Raw genomic sequence first — 20,164 nt, forward strand, 5'->3', positions numbered from 1 at the left:
ATATAGTGTTTAAGATGATTATGATTGGAGAACTGACATACTTCCTAGGTTTGCAAATCAAACAGTGTGTTGATGGAATATTTCTGAATCAAACGAAGTATGAAAAAAATATGGTTGAAAAGTTTGGGATGCAGAGTTCTATGACTGTCAGAACACCACTAGGACAACAAGACAAGTTCTCAAAGGATGCTGAAGGAAAGGTGTCGATCAGAAGCTTTACAGAAGTATTATTGGGAGTCTGATGTATCTTACTACTAGCAGACCAGACATCACATTTTGTGTTGGTGTTTGTGCTCGATTTCAATCAGACTCGAAGGAATCTCATTGGAAGGCCACAAATAGAATTTTGAGGTAAATTCATGGTACTACAGAACTTGGTTTGTGGTACTTCACAAGATCATCTCTTGATTTAGTTGGATTTACAAATTTTTATTGGGTCGGCTGTTGTGATGATTGTTACAGTACAACCAGAGGATGCTTTTACATTGGTGAAAATTTGATAAGTTGGCTTCTTTCGCTTTGTCTACTACCCAATCGGAGTACGCAGCTGTTGTATGCTGTTGTGAATAATTTTTATGGATTAAGAAAATGGTTAAGGACTATTGGACTGAGAAAAATTTGTTTGTATTGTGGTGTGATAACCACCAGTGCAATCAATATTTCAAGAAATCCGGTTCAACATGGACACACAAAACATATCGATATTCGATATCACTTTATTAAAGAACTTGTGGAAGCTGACATTGCAAGTTGCTGCATGTTGGAACAAAGTTTCAGAAGGCTGATATATTTACAAAGGCGTTAGATTCTGAGAAGTTTGAAGAATTGAGACGAAACTTAGGTATGTGCTCATACCCTAGGGTGTGTTTGTTTGGGGGTTTGGATTTTGGATTGAGATTTGAATAGTAAAAATTTTAAATTTGAATAATTGTATGATGTGATATAAATAGGTGTTGATGTGATGTTTTGAATGTAAAATTGATTTTTATTATAATATAAAAATAAAAAATAGATATTTGATTTGATTTTTTTTTTTTTTGAAAGAAATAATGGGATGAATAATTAAATTTAAATCCAATCTTCCAAACAAACACACCCTAAAAATATTTGCTCCAATATTCATGGGATTATTAGCTATTCAGATAAAGTTTGAAATATTGAAGGGTAAAATAAAATAGAAATTCATGGCATTATGCTATTGGCTAGTCAGCCATATAGCCTTTTCTTAGACTTGTATAGTCTATTCGTCTCGGGCAGAGGACTCCATGCGATCACTGCGCTGTGATAGTCTATGCGCGTGGTTTCTAGAAAAGAAATAATGTTTGCATATAAGGTTTACTATATACCCTTGGTCTATTTACTGATCTTGGATTTTGCCCCTACCTTGAGGAGAAACATCTCTTGTTCTGGGCTACTGGGTTGGAGAACTATTGCCCCCACCTTTTTATGGAATTGTATGCAAATCTGAGCTCGAACACTTGTGATTCAAGCTCTTTGTGGTTTCACAAGATTTATTTGCGACGTAAGCTACTGGAACTCAGTCCTGTTGTTCAACTCGCGGAGATGCCATCCGCCCTGCTTGAAGAATCCACAAGCCATATTGCAAGGACATTGTCTGCTCGACAAGCTGCATTGTTTCGATGTTTAGGAGTGACCATTGCGATGTTATCCTTAAATTATTATTTCTTGTTCAAACTTTGTGGTCAAATCATATATCCAACTGAAAATGCCACATCTGTAATTACCACTGAAAAAAATAGTACATTTGTAACGGAATTCTATCTCTAAAGTTCACGTAGCTAATGCAATTCTATATCTAATTCTGTCTCTAAAAAGATTAGTAACGGAAAAAATGAATTTAGTAATGAAAAAATCTCGTTGTAACAATGATATTTTCTAGTAGTGTACTGAAATGGGTAATCTTATGTATGTCATTAATAAACATGTTGAGGTGATAAACTTTGGGTATACTGTGCTGCAACGCGTGCTTGAACTAACCCTGAGTTTGTCATACCTTGCCCTTATTACTATGTTTCTGCACTTACATGGGATCATCTCCGAGGAGGATTAGAAAGTTTGCCCGATCACCCCATTTCAAACCCAAGCGAATCTCAAGCGACTTTACAATGATTTTCTGGAAGGAGAGACCTTGGACATGGCTGCTCGATTGGATCGATGCCGTGTTCTTATTGGTAAGGTTATGCAAGCTTATAATGCTCTGTCGACCCAACTGATTGTGGAAAAGTGCAAAACGGCACAGGCGCTCAGCCTTATGCCACGCCGCCCCAATGCTTCTACTGATGATGAGGATGCCCATGCTGCCTTCAATGCTGACGAGGACCATCTCCTGTGACTTCCTGCCGGTTTTGGCCTTGCTGCAATCCAAGGGGAGTGTTCCAGCAAGCTAGGGGGAGTTCCGCACAGAAGGGGGAGACTTGAAGAATTGGAGATTTGGAGATTAGGCGATCTGTTGCTTGCTTTTGTTGTAGCTTATTTGATGCTCCTAAAGTACTACTGGCAGTGTCTCTGTTGTTAGAATATTTGTCTAATTAGGCAGTCTATTTTTTCTGAAGATGTATGTGACTTTTTTGCTCATTTGCCTTAATCCCTAAACTCATTGCACTATTTCGTTTGAATGATTAAATGAGTGTGTGTGTGTTTCGATGTGCTTGCTGCCCAAGTATCTTGCAACATTTCCCAAAAAGGGGAAGAATGTTAGAAAAGATAAATTAGAGACTTTCCAATTTTGAAAAATGTTGCCAATGCAGCACAATCGTCAGAGTCGACATCGACAACAAAAAGGTAAGCCTTGTGCAGAGCATATTGTTGACAAAATATGTTACTAGGAAAGGTCATACACGTTGGGAAACTGATACTTGAAGACAAAGGAAGACTATCTTATGTTCCCTGACACTAGTACAATGAGCTGAATGCTTTAGCTCGTGTGAAGGCATTTATTGCCTCAGTTTCTACCTCAAGAAGAGATACAAAAACCTGCCTTGGAGAAATGAGATGAAGAAGGTGAGTGGTGTATAGTTTGAACGAAATCAGAGTGAGAAACAAGAAGTATTTTTCTCTCAACTTTACACCATCTGATTCTCTTTGAATTGAAGAAGAAGGGAGTGCTTCCATGATCTTGTAAAGCAACCTTGTTAAGGAGAAGAAGGAGTTCCATCCAAACAAGACGACCAACGTGCAAAGTACCTTACCCTGAGCTAGACTGCAAGTCTCTGGTGTTGTTACTATAGTATAACAACCAGTTTGCCTGTGTTTGTAAAACAAGGGGAGTTTGTATAGAGGCTACATTGTAGAGGTTGATTGGTGTCTTGAGTGTATAAAAGTGGTGATAGGTTTAGTGAAAACAATCCTGGATTGAAGTCCCCCACATGTAGGTATTTATATTCAACTAGGTCAAAAAATCATGTGTGTTGTTTGTTTGTGTCATTGCACTTAACGAACCATAGGTTAGTGATCATTAACACACCGAAGCTATAACTACGCAAAAATCACGTATTAAAGTTGTATTTCCTTCAATAGGTTTCATAGTTCTACTGTGCATTAGACTCGGAAGCGTTGGACCACTTTTAGGGTGGACACGGTAGAAGATCTTAAATAGTATTTTTTTGAATAAAATAAATAAATAAATAATTTATCAATCATTCATTTTTATGATTCTGTATAAAGTCAGATAACAGTTTTTCTCGATTAATCAATTATTTATTTATTTATTTTATTAAAAAAGGCCATTTAATATATTTACGTATAAAAATACCTAATTAGATTTGTTTTACACTCAAATATCAACTTTGACGAATGAGGTGTTTTGTGCAAATTTTTATATAAAATAAGGGCTTTCACCCAATAAATAAAATACGAGATATTTCATGTATTTTTATTAAAAATGTAAGGGGGTATTATATAATTTACCAAACTTTTTATACAAAATTCAAGACTCTTCGCATATCTTTAAAATAATTTCTAAGTAAACTATTCTTCTGATTATATAGATATCAAATTTATGCTTCCTGTATTTGATGTGGTTAATCGAAATTCCTTATAATTTGTTATCCAACCATCCCTAAGATAGAAGGGTGTTAGATATTATTTTATTTTATTTTATTTCTATATTTGAGTTTTCCAATATTGAAGTATTGTATGTTTGTTTGATTTATTATTATGATTTGTTATAATGCTTGTGTAATTAAATTCAGATGGTGTGTTTTTAGTAGTTTGATTCATTAATTTATTTTTCATGCGCTATTTTGTGTTTCGATTTTATACTCCTATATTTTCATGAGGTGAATTGTTACGTGATGTGATGATATGGATGAAAAATAAGTGTTATACATGATATTTATAAAGGAAAATTGTCATATTACAACGTAAAGATATAAATAAGTAAATATCAATGGAGTAAATGTAATAATTTATGCGATCCTTTCTAAATTGGTTATATGGAAAATGAGTGTTCAAATGTGATTTTTATGGTGGAAAATAATGAAATTTAATTATATATAAAAAATATTGTAAAATAGAAATAAGATAACAAACCAAGAATTTATTGGAATGCTCTCTAAATTAAAATTAGAATAACATCATCAGAGAATTATAAACATAGCATAATTGAATCAAAGTCATCAAGTCAATACCACTCCATAAAACCTAATTTATCATATGCTTGGAAACCTAAACATCCAATTTTTATTTATATCTGATTCATCATTTCTTGGGGCAGCCACTACCCTCACGAGCTCCGGTGCCCCTACCACATCCACTGCCATAAGCTTGACGATTTTTTTCAGTTCTAGAAGCACTACCCACAGAGCCTATGCCGGGAAAGAGATTATGCAACTGTGGCGGAGGCCGTGGGAGTTGTGGCTCAGCCAGCACCACCTAGGGCGGAAGGGGGGCATTGCCTGCATCTTATCCCCCCAAAAGGCCTGTAAAGCCCTGTTATAAAACCCCGGGAATGGTCCCATCCCGCCGTACTGCATCCTATCCCCAAAAAAAGACTTTGAATGGGCTTCTGATAAGTCCCAAATATTTTTCTCGAAGGCCCTTTCAGTCCCATGGACATTTTGGTGCCCTCCCAAAGGTTGTTCATCCAAGAAATCCCGGATACCTTTTTCCATAGCTCTTTCAAGCTTGTGGACATTTTGATGACCTTCAAAGTTTGTTTGTTCAGGAACATCTTCTCGGAATTTCTGCATCCATATTCATGTAGGGAGAGTTTTTTCAAACGAGGTTTTTAAATGGTGCTAGAGGAAGATGAAGCCCCTGTATTTATATAGAAAGGTATCACGAGGAGTCATTAACCGTTCTTGTTGGCAGGTCACTGCATATTTTTATTACAACCTACGTAATTAAGATTATTTGTTTTAAAGGAAACATAATTGATTTTAAATATTAAAAAGTAGTTGGGAATTAAAGTCTAACGTCCACCTACTATTTGTTAATTATTGTTTTAAAAAGGTGGTTGAGGAATTAATTAGGGTAGGTTTTTGTTAGAAGTTGTCGTTTTCTCTTAGAAATGAACTGAAAATTGTCTATATCGAATAAATAATTAATTCAACGAGTGAGATGATTATTTTATGGTTTAATTAAATTAAAAAATGTATTTAGAATCGGTTATTGCACTGAATACATTCTTATTAGAGTTCTAAAACATCATTATCAAATATTTTTTTTTGTTTACTTTCCTTTAATTTTCGGTAAACTATTTTTTTAGTCTCGTATCTGACCCCTTTTATCACTTTTAGACTTTAAGTGAACCCTGTCTAAAAATAGTCACGTAAGTAAATTTTTTTTGTTAAAATGGTTCTCCGGTGCCAGACTCGCCATGTTGGTCTGCCGTTGCTGACATGGCGCTGACGCGGCTGACATGTCATTGCCACGTAGATGCCATGTCAGCGACACGTGGAATTTTTTTATTTTTTATTTTACAAAATATTTTGGTAAACTATTTTTCTAATCATGTATATGACCTCATTTATCATTTTTAGGACATCTAAATGGATTGTCTCAAAATATTCCTACATGTAAAATTTTTCTGCTAAAATGGTCCTCCCACGTGGCGATGACATTTTAGCCAGTCAGCGCCATGTCAGCAACAGCTTCCAGCGTGGCGAGTCCGGCACCATAGGACCATTTTAGCGAAATTTTTTTTACTTACGGGACTATTTTCAAACAGGGTTTACTTAAAATCCTAAAATAATAAAGAGGGTCAAATACGAGAATAAAAAAACCAATTTACCCTTTTATTTTTATATTAGCTTTTCTTTTTTTTAAAAAAATATTTTTTTGTTAGTTACAATGTAACAATATATGTATATATATATATAACATCTCATATCTTGTGTATTTTAATTAACTTGCTTGCATAAATGTTGAAAACGTTAAGGAAAACCTTAAATAAACCTGTGAAATTGTTGGTAAGCCAAGAATGTGCGTTTCCTAATGTCAAGAATATGCGTTTCCTAAAATTCAGAGGCCCAAGACCGGTCATTGATTCCATCGGTGTGGGTTCCAGAAGAACTCCAAAGAGTCTGTCCGTCGTCGGATTTGGGAGAGGCTCCGATGCTAAAGCCTGCGCAGCTTCGAGCCTAAGCGAATGAATTCGATGGATTTAAACTAAAATCTACTAAAACTCGTATAAATCTAATGGAAAGCTAAAAACATGTTGGAAACATAAATTAACAAGTAATTAAGATAATCTCCTAAAACCTATGGATAAACTAATAATATGATAAAAACTTGTAGAGAATATGTATTCTTCTCGTGTATGTGTTCTTTTCACTATATTTATCTTAATATCAAATAACTATCTCTTCTACTAAAAAGGTAGTTTCAATTATTTCTTCCACTACCTTTAACCGCTTGGTGACCTCCCCCATCAACTTCCAACCGCTGGATTTTCTTTGAACTGCCTCCATTACATATGAACTGGCTCCCCACTCATTCTGAACCGCCTCCACTGCTGTTGAATTGATTTGTAGCATACCCTGAATTGCTTATATTACATCTCTAGCCGGTCTACGGGGTTTTGTTCCCAACATTCTTAAGTCACGTTGAGTCTTTGATTTTCCTCTTGTTAGCTTGTTCCATAGAGCTTTCTGAATAAAATATGAAAGTGCATAGGCCTTCCACTGATGTTCAGTATGAAATTATTAACCCAGGGTCAATAGAGGTCGTTATCCCATGATTTGTGGAAGCTGTTGCTTTCTATCTTGTGGAGGCACTACAGTTCAATGGAGGCAGTTGTTTTCAACCCAATGGAGGCAACAATTTATGACCATATTGAAGCATTGTTCCAGGATGGAGGCGCCATAGTCCAAGGAGTTGCTGCCACAAGGTTAATGGAGGTTGCTGCCCCAGGGTCCGTGGAGGCTGTTGCTTTCAGCCTTGTGGATGAAGCAATCATTTGCTTTGTGGAGCTTGTTGTTTTCGGCTCTGTGGAGTCAACTGTCTTTGGCTCCGTGGCATGAAGTTCCATTGTTGTTGGAGGACTTCGTGGCCTGGGAGCTCCGGCTCCGCTTTTATCTTCGAACCTCCTTCATAGTTGAGTATTTTTGGACCCATGTCCAACAATGCCCTCCTCAAAAGGGCTGGGCGATTGCTTCAATTGAGCCGATGTCTTTTTGCTCCGAGCTGTTCGCTTGCATCAACTGTGAAAACTTCTATCGACAAGGATCCTTCTCGGCTTTCACATCTTGGACTTCATTTCTATCCCAAAACATCAACTTTTGATGGAGTTTCGAAGGCACACACTCCCATGGATGAATCCAATTTTATCCCAAGAGAGCCAAATAGAATGGCCTACTATCGATCACCATGAAAGTTAATGATATTTCCTTTGTCCTCACTTGCACATCCAAAGTGATCATACGTGCCGGTTTGTATTCCATGAAATCAGTAGCCGTACAAATGTAGAAATCAAATCGTCACTAGTCTTTCTGAACTTCCGTAGGGTCTCAATTGGCAACGCATTCACAGAAGCTCCACTGTCCACTAGAACTTGGTCAAACGGATGGCCATTCATTGGTGACCGAATGCTCTAAGGCTTGACATGTTGGTTTTTGCAAAACCCGAGCCTCATAAATTCTATCATGGTTGCCACATCAATCCATTCGAAGATAGGCTCTTCATTAATGACAGCTTCCTCTGACTCTTGAAATTCTTCCGGAGCTTTGAACTCTTCCGAAGGCTCCTCCACTTGCTTTCTTTTTGAAAAAGACTCCTCCATCTACTTTCCTCTTTGAAGGGGCTCATCCGTCTGCCTTTCTGTTAGAAAAGCTCCCTAATCTGCTCTCTTTTTGGAAGCGGCTCCACAGTCTGCTTCTTTAGTGGCTTCACAGCCTATTTACTTTCTGGAAGTGGCTCCAAAGCTTTATTTCTTTTTGAAAGCAACTCCACAACCTGTTTTATTAGTGGCTCCACATTCTGCTTTCTTTCTGGAATTGGCTACACAACATGCTTTCTTTCTAAGATCGACTACTACATCATTTCTAAAATAGGCTCCACAGCTTGCTTCCTTAGCAGTTCCATAACCTACTTTCTTCCTTGAAGCGGCTTCACAGTCTGCTTTCTCTTTGGAAGCAGCCTCACAACCTGCTTTCTTTTTGGAAGCGGCTTCGTAGCCTGCTTATTTTTTAAAGCCAACTCTTCTATCTACTTTTCTTTTGAAATGACTCATGTGACCTTTCCTCCTCCATACGACCCTGCAACTTTCTTCTTTGAGCTTGCCTCTTTTAAGTCCTATTGAGTCCTCTTATTGCGCCCTTGGTGGAAGGCTTCGGCTCATTCATAATCCATTTTTCATTCTCTTTCACGATAGAAGGCTTCCGTGTCGCCTTATGAATGATGGTGACCTAATTGGCCTTGGTAACAGTCCAAACTTGTTTCCCATTCACAACCTTCAGTTCTAATAAAAACTTGTAAAGAATGTGTTCTTCTCATATGTGTGTGTTGTTTTCACTATATTTATCCTAATATCAAATAACTACCTTTTCTACTAAAAAGGTAGTTTCAATTATTCCTTCCACTACTTCCAACCGCCCGGTAATCTCCCCCCATCAGCTTCCAACTGCTGGATTTGCTTTGAACCACCTTCATTACATTTGAACTGGCTCCCCACTCATTCTGAGCCGCCTCCACTGCCCTTGAATCGATCTGCAGTTTACCCCGAATTTTCTCCATTACATCTCTAGCCGGTATATGGGGTTTTATTCCCAACAACCTTGAGTCGCGTGGAGTCTTTGGTTTTCCTTTTGTTGGCTTGTTCCATGGAGCTTTCTGAATAAAATATGAAAGTGCATAGGCCTTCCACTGATGTTTAGTACGCAATTATTAACACAGGGCCAATGGAAGTGGTTATCCCATGATATGTGGAAACTGTTGTTTTCTGTCTTATGGAGGCAACTTACCTCTGCTTTGTGGAAGCACTGCAGTCCAATGGAGGCAGCAATTTCTGACCTTATTGAAGCATTGTTTTGGGATAGAGGCACCATAGTCCAAAGAGTTGCAGTTCTAAGGTTAATGGAGGTTGCTGCCCCAAGGTCCGTGAAGGCTGCTGCTTTCGGCTGTGTGGAGGCAACAATCATTTGCTTTATGGAGGCATCACAGTCAAATGGAGGTTGTTGTTTTATGCTCTTTGGAGGCAGCATTCTTTAGCTCCGTGGCATGAAGCTCCATTGTTGTTGGACGACTCCGTGGCCTGGGAGCTACGACTCCGCTCTTTCTTCGAGCCTCCTTCATATTTGGGTGCTTTTGAACTCATGTCTAACACCTACAAATGTTTAAGAAGTTGTTCCTGTAAAGCAGAATTAATTAAAAAATATATAAGATAAAATAGCACTTAAATTAAAATATTATTTTCCAAAAAAAGTAATAGTTCAAAAATTATATCATGTGTTGTTATTTATTTATTTTAAATAAAACTAATATATTAATTAACAATTGTGGGTGCAATTATTTGTCTTTGTGGTGTATTTTTATTGCATGTACATATAAGTGAGAATATTAATGGAGGTTTTATCACTTTGAATTGAGTACAAATGTGACATATTGAAATTAAGATAAAAAATAAAATAAGGGTGTCTTTTTTTGTTTTTAAAAAAAACCCATACATTTCCCCAATAAAATTAATATATTACATACATTCATTATTTTTATATTTTCTATACAATTTTCTATATGCGTTAAATTAAGTTTATGTTTGAATATATTTTGATGCGATATGTTATAAGAGAAAATAATAAATTTTAATTGAAATTTATAAAATGAATAGCGTTGATTTTTAGTTTGAAATTATAAAAGAACAAACTCCATTTGGTAAACCTAAGGTCGAACCTAATACCCTGCGAACTAAACCCCACGGTCATAAGTTCATTCTCCACAGCTATTTTCAAAAAATCCAATTATATATATCTATATGTATATATGTATCACTACAAGAAATTATCAAATTTGTAACGAGGTTTTTTCGTTTCTAAATTCACTTTTTCCGTTACTAATGATATTAGAGGCGAAATTAGAGATGAAATTACATTAGCTACGTGAACTTTAGGAACGAAATTCCGTTACAAATATACTATTTTTTTGTAGTGTATATATTTTCTTTTTCTATTTAATCGTAGCTTATTTAGAATTTTAAATTTATTTTCATATTATTCAAATTCTACCAATATTATATATATGTATGAATATAATTTAAGTGAAACTTATTGTACATAAAAAAGTACTATATGTAATGGTTAGGATCACTTTAAGAATATTAAGAATTTAAAAACAAAACATTAAAATATATAATAATAATAATAATAATAATAATAATAATAATAATAATAATAATAATAAAACATTACACCATAAGTATAAATATATTTTCTCTTTCTTTGGATATCTTTGTCATTATAAATTCTGATTAATATCATTGTAAAATTACTAAATCAATTCAAAATCATCGAGATCTAACATATTCAATACTGTAACTAGCAATAATTCACTATAAGAAAAAATTATTTTTGTAACAAAACCTTTTTGTCTCTAAATCTACTTTTTCCGTTACTAATGACATCAGAGACGGAAATAAGAATGGAATTACGTTAGCTACGTGAACTTTAGGAACAAAATTTCGTTACAAATATATTATTTTTTTTGTAGTGATTCGATCAGCAGCTAAGATTATAAGTACGACGATAGAAATATTTGACTTTGGATTTCATTCAATTAGCATTAAAAAAAAAAAAAAAAAACATACAATAAGATGTTCAACATATATTTTTTGTGGTTCAATAATTATTGTTACATACTAGTAAGTTAAATACCCTTACATTTATCATATATAGATATACAAAATTCGCTTTTAGTTTAATAACATCATTTTACATAATTTATTTTTAAATAAATGAATGATTAATTGAAGACAAAATAGAACGGCCATATCAAACAAGCATACAAAATATTCATCTAATAGCAGGGTGTTATCTTTTATTTTATTTCCACATTTAATTTTTCGAATAATGTGAAACTAAATTTATATTTTTAAATAAGGCAATATAGCTAAAAAAATATTAATGCAATGAAATCCAGTCTAAATAATAATTTCAATTAGACTACAATCTTATATGTAATTAAGGGTTTAAAAATTTAATTGTGAGGAAAAATAATAAAAAATTAAATTTGTTGCCAAATATCATTACCAAAAAAATTGACTTTTTGTAGCGGTCAAAATTCATAACTAAAACATAATTTTCATGCAAAAAAACCTTCTGTGTCAACTTTGTTACGGAATTTGACCGCTACGAAAAATCGCGGTACAAAAAATCATTGTTGCGGCAAAATCTGTAACAAATAACTGGCGGTCAACGCCCTTAATATGCATGTGCTAATTGTATTTGTTACGTTTCTCATCCGCAACAAAAGGATCGATTATGCTTTCGATACGAAATATGTCCGTAAAAAAAAAAATTCGATACAAAAGTGGTAATAATGTTAGAAAACTTCTTGTGACGAATATCTCCGTAACAAAAAATACTGTACAAAAGATATGTCACTGTGAAACTCTTGTTCCGAAAAATATCCGTAACAAAAAATACGGTACAAAAGATATGTCACCGTGAAACTCTTGTTCCAAAAAATATCCGTAACAAAAAATATGGTACAAATAGGAAATCTGTGTCAAATGAAATTTTTAGTGCCACAAAAGAAAATGCACTCAACTTCGTATTTGTTACGAAAGCAACTATTTCACAAACACTTAAAAGCATAATTTACCATAGATAATCCGAAAAACTTAATAAGTCTTACAAAATAACGTCAATCAAACGACGTTCATAGAAATGCCAAAAGTAAAACAATAACCATAAAAAGTACTTTGAAACATCAACTATGACAATGCCCTCGACCATCATAACAAGTAACTAATACACAATCCCCGAATTAAAAATATAATACTCAGAAAATCAAACTAGCAGCAACGAAAAGTGTAATCTTCGAAGTGCTAGGAACAACTACTTCGGACAACCAAGCTTCTCAATTAAATAATTACAATGGCAAGAAATAGGGGCAAACCAACTGCAATGAGAAATCAATATATATACCAATTTATTACTACAATTTAAAATATTTAGTTCGTCAAACAGTAAAACTAATAAAATATATATACATGTTGGTATGTCTGTTCGATGTTATCTCCGTCGAGTACCTCACCAAGGATCTTCGCTCCGGCATTCGTTGAGTGTAATACAAAAAATCGACAAAACAAATTGCAAGCATATGCTAAATTAATTGTGTATTTAATTACAAGAACAAGTACTAGTAACACAACAACTCTACAAAACAATTGCAAAGTTCTGATAATATTTTTTCAACAATTACAACAATAAAATCCATAGAGAAGAATTGCAGGCATGCCCAACTAGAAACACTACTCATCTATCTCATATCATGATTACCTCTACATTAATCAGAATAAAGGTAATTCAAGTGATAATGGGGGAGAAAGTGTTGGTGACATTGCATAATGGATTCCATGCTGAACCACATGTTTTTGGGTCAGTGTATCATTAGAAGTTCCTACATATTGTCCGGAAGTTTAGACACATCACAAAACTAGCAAAAAAGGTCCAAGTCTAAGTTCAATGTTGCAGTTTGCAAAATATAATCTGATATTTTTCTCTTCAACCGATATTTTAACTATTTGCAAAATTTAAAACAATATTGATTTGTAGTTTATCAATGAAACAATCATGCTAGTAAATATAGCTACTCAAAAAAACCAAAAGAGATATCAAATTCAAAAATAGCTAAGAATTTACACTAATATCAATTAAAGAAGCTCTCAGTCAATTCATAACATGCAAACTTACTCCACATGTACGATGTCTAATTACAATATACAATTCCATGTGGTTTGAGTGTTATGGTATGCCTTCTTGTTTTGCACTTAAAATAACTAGTTCAATAATATGAAAGAATGTTATTCCTAACTCATGGCTACCAAACTCAAGTCTCTACTGTAGGGCCTAAACTACGAATCAATCAATCAATATTACAATGAGAAACTCAAATTGATCAACAAGCTATTTGTGTCTTGTACATACATACCCAATAATAAAAGTGAAAAATTCACCACATCCAATTTCATTGAATAAGTAGTATATATATACATATTTAAATATATATTTATTTTTCTATTTTCTTTTTCTTTTTTTATATGTACATTATTAACAAGTAAAAAAATTAAATAACTATATTTTATGCCAAATACCACCACAAAAAATATGGCTATTTTTAGCGGGTTCGAATTTGCTACAAATATTTAGTTTTCATAGCAAAAAGCTATTTGTGATGATTTTGTTGTGGATTTTGGCCGGTATGTTTACACGGGTAACAAAAAGTCTGTCTCGCAACAAATGTTATAACAAAAGATTGATGGTCAATGCGCGTACGGTTTTGTACGTGACAAAAAATATAATTCTTTTTGTAACAAAGCATAACGCGGTGCAAATATTTTCTGACAGTTACATTTTCTTTTCATAACGGTTTCTTGTTTGAAACAAAAATAAAAATCAAACTAAATATCTATTTGTAATGAAGCATAACCGTAACAATTGATCCAGTGCAAAAATTTTCTGATATTCACAATATTTTTTGGAACGATTTTTGTAACATCTTTTCGCAACAAAAAATATACCTCCGGTCAATTAAAATAAACTTTTGCTATAGACTGAAGATGATACAATTGTAACAGTTTTTGTAACATCTTTTTTATGACAATTAACATACAACTTGTTTTTTCATATTCCCTCCAAAAATCATCATAAAACCTATAAAATGAGAATAATCCAACTAGATTCTAAGGCATAACAATCGTGTCAACTACACATAAGACTACATAAACTGCAAACAAGCCAAATCTATATACTTATATGCAAAATGATCAATCTAGTAAGCTCAAAAGATGTAATTATACGGCAGAGTGTTCAATCCAGTATAGAAAATATGCAAGACATAAATCCAGGGTCAAATATACATGGTATGCAGATGTCAATGCAATGAAAAAAGTACGGAGAAGGAACACAAGAGTGGCGAACCAGCTGCAACAAATAAGTAAGTTCTATAAGAATTTAATTGAGAAATGAATATTATGAACATATAATAAAATAACAATCTTAGAAAGCGAGCATAAAATAAACACACGAACAAAGGGTAACTACAAAAATTAAATACAATAGATAATTGTATGTCATGCTCCACAATTATATAAACAACAAATATGCATTAAGCATTATGCAAATACTTAAAATTTCACAGCTATAACATATTAAAATTGGAAACGAACCTAGGCCAGGGACGAATAGCATGAACCCCTCACCAACATATTTTTTCAAGCCATGGGTGATCAAAAGAACACGAGACCCAATCTACATAAGTGTTTTTGCAACTATTAACAACATTCTTATGGACTAACAAAGTATAAGCAAAAGAGAATGCTAATTTACCAAATTTTAGATATTACTTTAAAACCCGTCACATATTCATGCGTAAACTAACAATAAGTGGTTCATGAACCTCAATCCTTGGAATCTTGACATTTTTTGGTACAGCTAGTTCCCTACAATGCATGAAAACAATTAATTGCATGAAGTACATCACCAGACAACATGCCATACAATTTATAGAGATAATTGTATCCTTACAAAGGCTCGTACTAATGCTCCAATGGAAGAATTCATCCAATTAGACAATTTAGCATGGATATCTTTAATTTCAACCATGACAGCCCTCATCTAAGGAATATCCTTCTTAGGATTTTAAGCAAATAACTGATCAACGAAGACTTATCAATGGAATTTTAGGATACATACACATCCCAAGAAGAAAATGGCAGTCAATAATAATATCACACACTATCAAAGTATACACATCCCAAGAAGAAAATGGTAGTCAATAATAATATCACACACTATCAAAGTTACATAATATAATTTGCATAGACATCTGCATAAATTTCAAGGAATCTTAGGCATACAATGAAGCTTTTTGCAAAAAGAGTAAAAGGTGGGGATACAAACCTTACAAGGCATTATTTTGATCTACAAGATGGTTATGTGAGGTATCCATATACAGGTGCGATTATGAAATATAGAAGCAAAACATCAAACAGTAAGCAAAACCATGCTGAGAAAAAGGATAGAAATTACATGTTCGGTGCCGAACACGCAAAAACTATTGTATCAACAATAGACCTATGATACTGCAAAATCTAGCAAGTTGTTTGGATATAAAACTTTGGAAGAATAAATTTTATGAGTTACTTATGCTTCAGACAATTTTAAATGCTAACAATATGGATGTACTTTTTTAAATATAGGCATAATTCCATTTAGAAAAGAGAATTGTATTGGCACAAATCGAATAAAAATAAAAAATTGTAAGCATCCAAATAGAAACCATTAAAGAAATGTGTCTGTATATGGTAAATTTATATCGAAAATGGTTCTATTTTTTTTTTTTTTTATGTATCTGCCTATGTAACAATAAATTTAAGTTTATTAAAATGTTATTTTTCACATTAGAATTATAAAGTATTGTGAATGATAATTAAAATTGATTAATTAATTGCTATGTTGTTCTGGCTAATCCATTTAAATACATACAATTCAACAAAATCACAAGAGCCACAATATGATAAGACACATGACGCTTTAAGGTCCTTTGAACCTAAGTAGTCTTGGCTTCTAGGAATTATTTGAATTAGAATGAAGTAAATATAAGAGTACATGTAATATTGAAATAATCACATAAAAAAAAAGGGTAACCGAACAACCAAATTCACTAGATAAATATATGGCACGGAGATTGTCCTTGTGCAAAGAGAAAAAATAGAATAAAATAAAGAAATAAAATATTAATATCTGCTAGCCATCCATTCTATATACATAGTATTATATATATATATATATAACAATTATGATTACCACTAATAAACAATCAAAAGTTGAATGATAGAAGCAATTAAACATGGAGTGGACATTTAATACAATCAACATTCTAATGAAACCCTTTCAAGTTAAAGTCTATAAATTCAGAAGTGGATGACCAAAATTCCATCAAAATCAAGTAAAACCATTGAAATAAAAACCAGAATTTGGACAAATTCAAAGACCAAATAAAAAAATTCAAATTCATCAAACACAACACCGACAAGAAAACACACAGACGACTCACTACATGTTCAACACTACGCTTATCGCCTTGAAACTATTCATCAAGCAACTTGGGCATAAATACTAACTAAATTATTTAGTTATACTTGTATCTCGCACTTTTCTAGTTCAATACTTGTATCTCGCACTTTTCTAGTTCACATACCGTTGTTGGCCTGCTGCGGCACTGAGTTTACCTTCTCCTAGTGATGAGTTTCTTCAAACATCAGCCATAAGCATAAGAGATAGACAAGACATGCCAAGGCCATAATCCATCCAGGTAACGTGTTTTACATGAATGTAATTTCTAAGATCTCGGAAATTAGTTTGAAGTCAACATGCAAGCGCAAGATCGCAAACCATCCAAAGTGCACTCGCGTTGGAAAAACCCGCAGATGCTTTCATACGAATTATTAAAGGAACGCATACAATGATATAGCGCCAATTAACAAATTTTGCGGATCTCAATCTTAAACAGTCATTAGCCTAAAATATTCAAAAATAAGTATGTACAAAGAAGTTTAGTAAATAATCTCTACTTATAACTTCAATCCTATATGTAGAACAAAATTTCCATAACATTAACTCACTTAGACTCCTAAACCACATTAGGAAAAAAGAACTTTTATGTTAATTTCTTACCCACAAAAAAGAAAAAAAGAAAAAAAGACCAATAAGAACCACCTAGATAGAGTTGAAATCATAGCCAAGAGCATATAAGGTGCACTTGCGCTGACAAAACCCGCAGATGCTTTCATACGAATTATTAAAGGAACACATACAATGATATAGCGCCATTTAACAACTTTTGCGGATCTCAATCTTAAACAATCATTAGCCTAAAATATTCAGAAATAAGTAGGTACAAAGAAGGTTTGTAAATAATCTCTAGTTACAACCTCAATCCTATGTGTAGAACAAAACTTCCACAATATTAACCCACTTAGACTCCTAAATCATATAAGGAAAAAAGAACTTGTATGCTAATTTCTTACCCACAAAAAAAGAAAAAAATGCCAATAAGAACCACCTAGATTGAGTAGAAATCATAGGCAAGAGCATATAAGGTGTTCCCAATCAAAAGAAAAATGCTATTGAAATCATAGGCACATAGAAGATGTTCCCATTTGATCCTAAAACAACATGCCTAGACCTCTAAAACCATGTCTCCTCTTGCCATAGGGCAGACCACCCCATATACATTACGAAATTGGACTCAAATTCATTCCAGCCTCATGTCCCTTCTTTGGAGGATTGTTGCTAGATTCATTAGGACGCAAAAAACAAGTGCATATAATTTGACAAACTAAATGTTAAATATTTTAAATATTAGACTAGTAGAATGGTAAAAGTCGATTCATTATTTGGGAATCCAGGAAGAGATTCATCATCAATCTTTGTAGAGGTGGGGGATGAAAGATACAGTTGCTGCCCTTAAATCCAAAAAAATTCAACAACAGCTTTATGACTTCTCAAAATGTAAAACAAAGAAGACAAATTTAAAGCATAATAGGTAAATGGATTGGAGGTGCTCCTGGGGGTTTGAAACCTTCATTGTGTTTCAATCTTAGACTACATAACCGAACAATAAAGATTAAATGACAAAGGGAAAGTGTCAAAAAATCACCTTTCCCCATACATGGGATCCAATTGATCAACATCAAACCTGTGATCCTGCAAAAAAATAAAAATAAAAAAGAATAATTTCTTATAATGTCAGCTATTTTGGATAAGGATATTGATATCTTGTAATTGAAAAGTACTTGTCAAGAAATCCAAATATAACTAAGACTTTAATAAAAAAAATATATAATAACTTGTTCCGCCAGCATCAAATGATCTTTTAACCCTGTAATAATAGGGACTGCAACTTAAACTATGCAATTCAAAGTAGTAGCATGGCACACGCCAGAGTAATGCAATTTTATCAAGTTGGCAATGAAACTTAAGAATGTAGATTATAAGAGGTAGCATTACATGTAAGACGATAAATATATCAAAAGTGCATTGTATAACGGGATTGCAAATGAGAAAGAATGGTCAATTAAATTATTCTTAGATTATGGAATGGTTTCACTTGATGGAACTTCCACTACCTTAAACTACTAAGCTAAATCTCTCCTGCAGAGTAGTTTTCTAGCAAACAATTATGAGTCATAGTTCATTGCACTACACTTGTTGGCAGATCACCATACTTCACTGCACTATATCACATTCACAATCACGTGCCTGCTCTAAACAAGCTATATATATAAATTCCCAACAATGCGCCAACGTAGCTCTTTTGTCTTGCCAACACATGTGCTCCCTCTATGGCCTGTCTTGTCTTTCATCGATAATAATCAATATAATCTCCCTCTTCAAAAGAAATCCAATGAAGTCCAAGAGCCCAAGTTTTCATCCACTTCATTTTTGCTAATTTATCTTATATATGTATCAGAAGAACTAGTTTTGCTCCAAATGCAGAATAACACAATTTAGCCATTATATACACACACATATATATATATTTCAAATTATAAAGAATAATTTCTACAAGAAGATTATCCAAAGGCAGAAAAAGTCGATTTCAAAAGATTTTGGGTGAAGCTCTAATCTTACAAATGAACATCAACAAAATGAGTATTATGCCACCCCAAACAATCAATCACACAAACTCAATTGTTACACGCTATATTACCTAGGTTTTAATCTATTCTTCTAAGAAGAGCGCTGCGTCTAGAAGATTGAGGCCGCCGATCCGTCAACAAACTAGAACAGCTACGGAGAGGGTTGTAGTCCTATTGTTGCTATTGGGCTACCTGAAATCGGCAACGACGTAGGAGTAACTAGGGTTTGCCGGAGAATGAATCGATTGATTTAGACGAGAAAAAAAAATGGAATCAATTTTGTCGACTGTTGAGATGTAAAACCTTATAATGCTTTGTCATCCTTTTTTACATTTTTTTTTTCATTTTATTTTATAAAAATAAATTTATTTAGATATATATATATATATTTTTGTAATTATCATATTTAATTTTTAGTTACGGCTTGCCTCGTAACAAATGTGTATAAGATCATATTTCATTATAATTATAATTCTTTCGGACAAATTATTATCGATACCAATAAAGGAAAAACGTTTAAAACATTTTTGTTATTGAAAAGCATTCTTATGATTATAAGGAATTAAAATGATTTTTCTTTTTTTCTTTAACATAAAACATATGCTTTTATTATTATTATTATTATTATTATTATTATTTTATTTTATTTTTCTGTAGATATTGAAAAACATTATTATGATTATAAAGAATTGAAAGGCTTTTTCTTTTTTTCCTAACATAAAATATATGCTTCTTGTATTTAATATGGTTAATCGCGATTTATTATATTTTTTGATCGAACTATCCCTAATATAGGAGGGTGTTAGCTTTTTTTTTTTTTTTTTTTTATGATTTATTATTCTGATT

At 33.3% G+C, this 20,164-nt stretch overlaps 1 long non-coding RNA gene across 1 annotated transcript; it reads right to left on the reverse strand.

Annotated features, from left to right (window-relative positions):
• Window positions 1–13,878: 13,878 nt before the first annotated feature.
• On the reverse strand, window positions 13,879–19,593 carry LOC127256578 (uncharacterized). The gene is made up of 3 exons (XR_007839880.1): window positions 19,390–19,593; window positions 14,843–18,383; window positions 13,879–14,597 (listed from the first exon to the last, which is right to left on the reverse strand). It is a non-coding gene; the product is annotated as an uncharacterized LOC127256578 (long non-coding RNA).
• Window positions 19,594–20,164: the final 571 nt, after the last annotated feature.

Source organism: Andrographis paniculata, unplaced genomic scaffold (assembly GCF_009805555.1).
Source record: "Andrographis paniculata isolate CXL003 unplaced genomic scaffold, ASM980555v1 Contig56END, whole genome shotgun sequence".
Taxonomy (NCBI): domain Eukaryota; kingdom Viridiplantae; phylum Streptophyta; class Magnoliopsida; order Lamiales; family Acanthaceae; genus Andrographis; species Andrographis paniculata.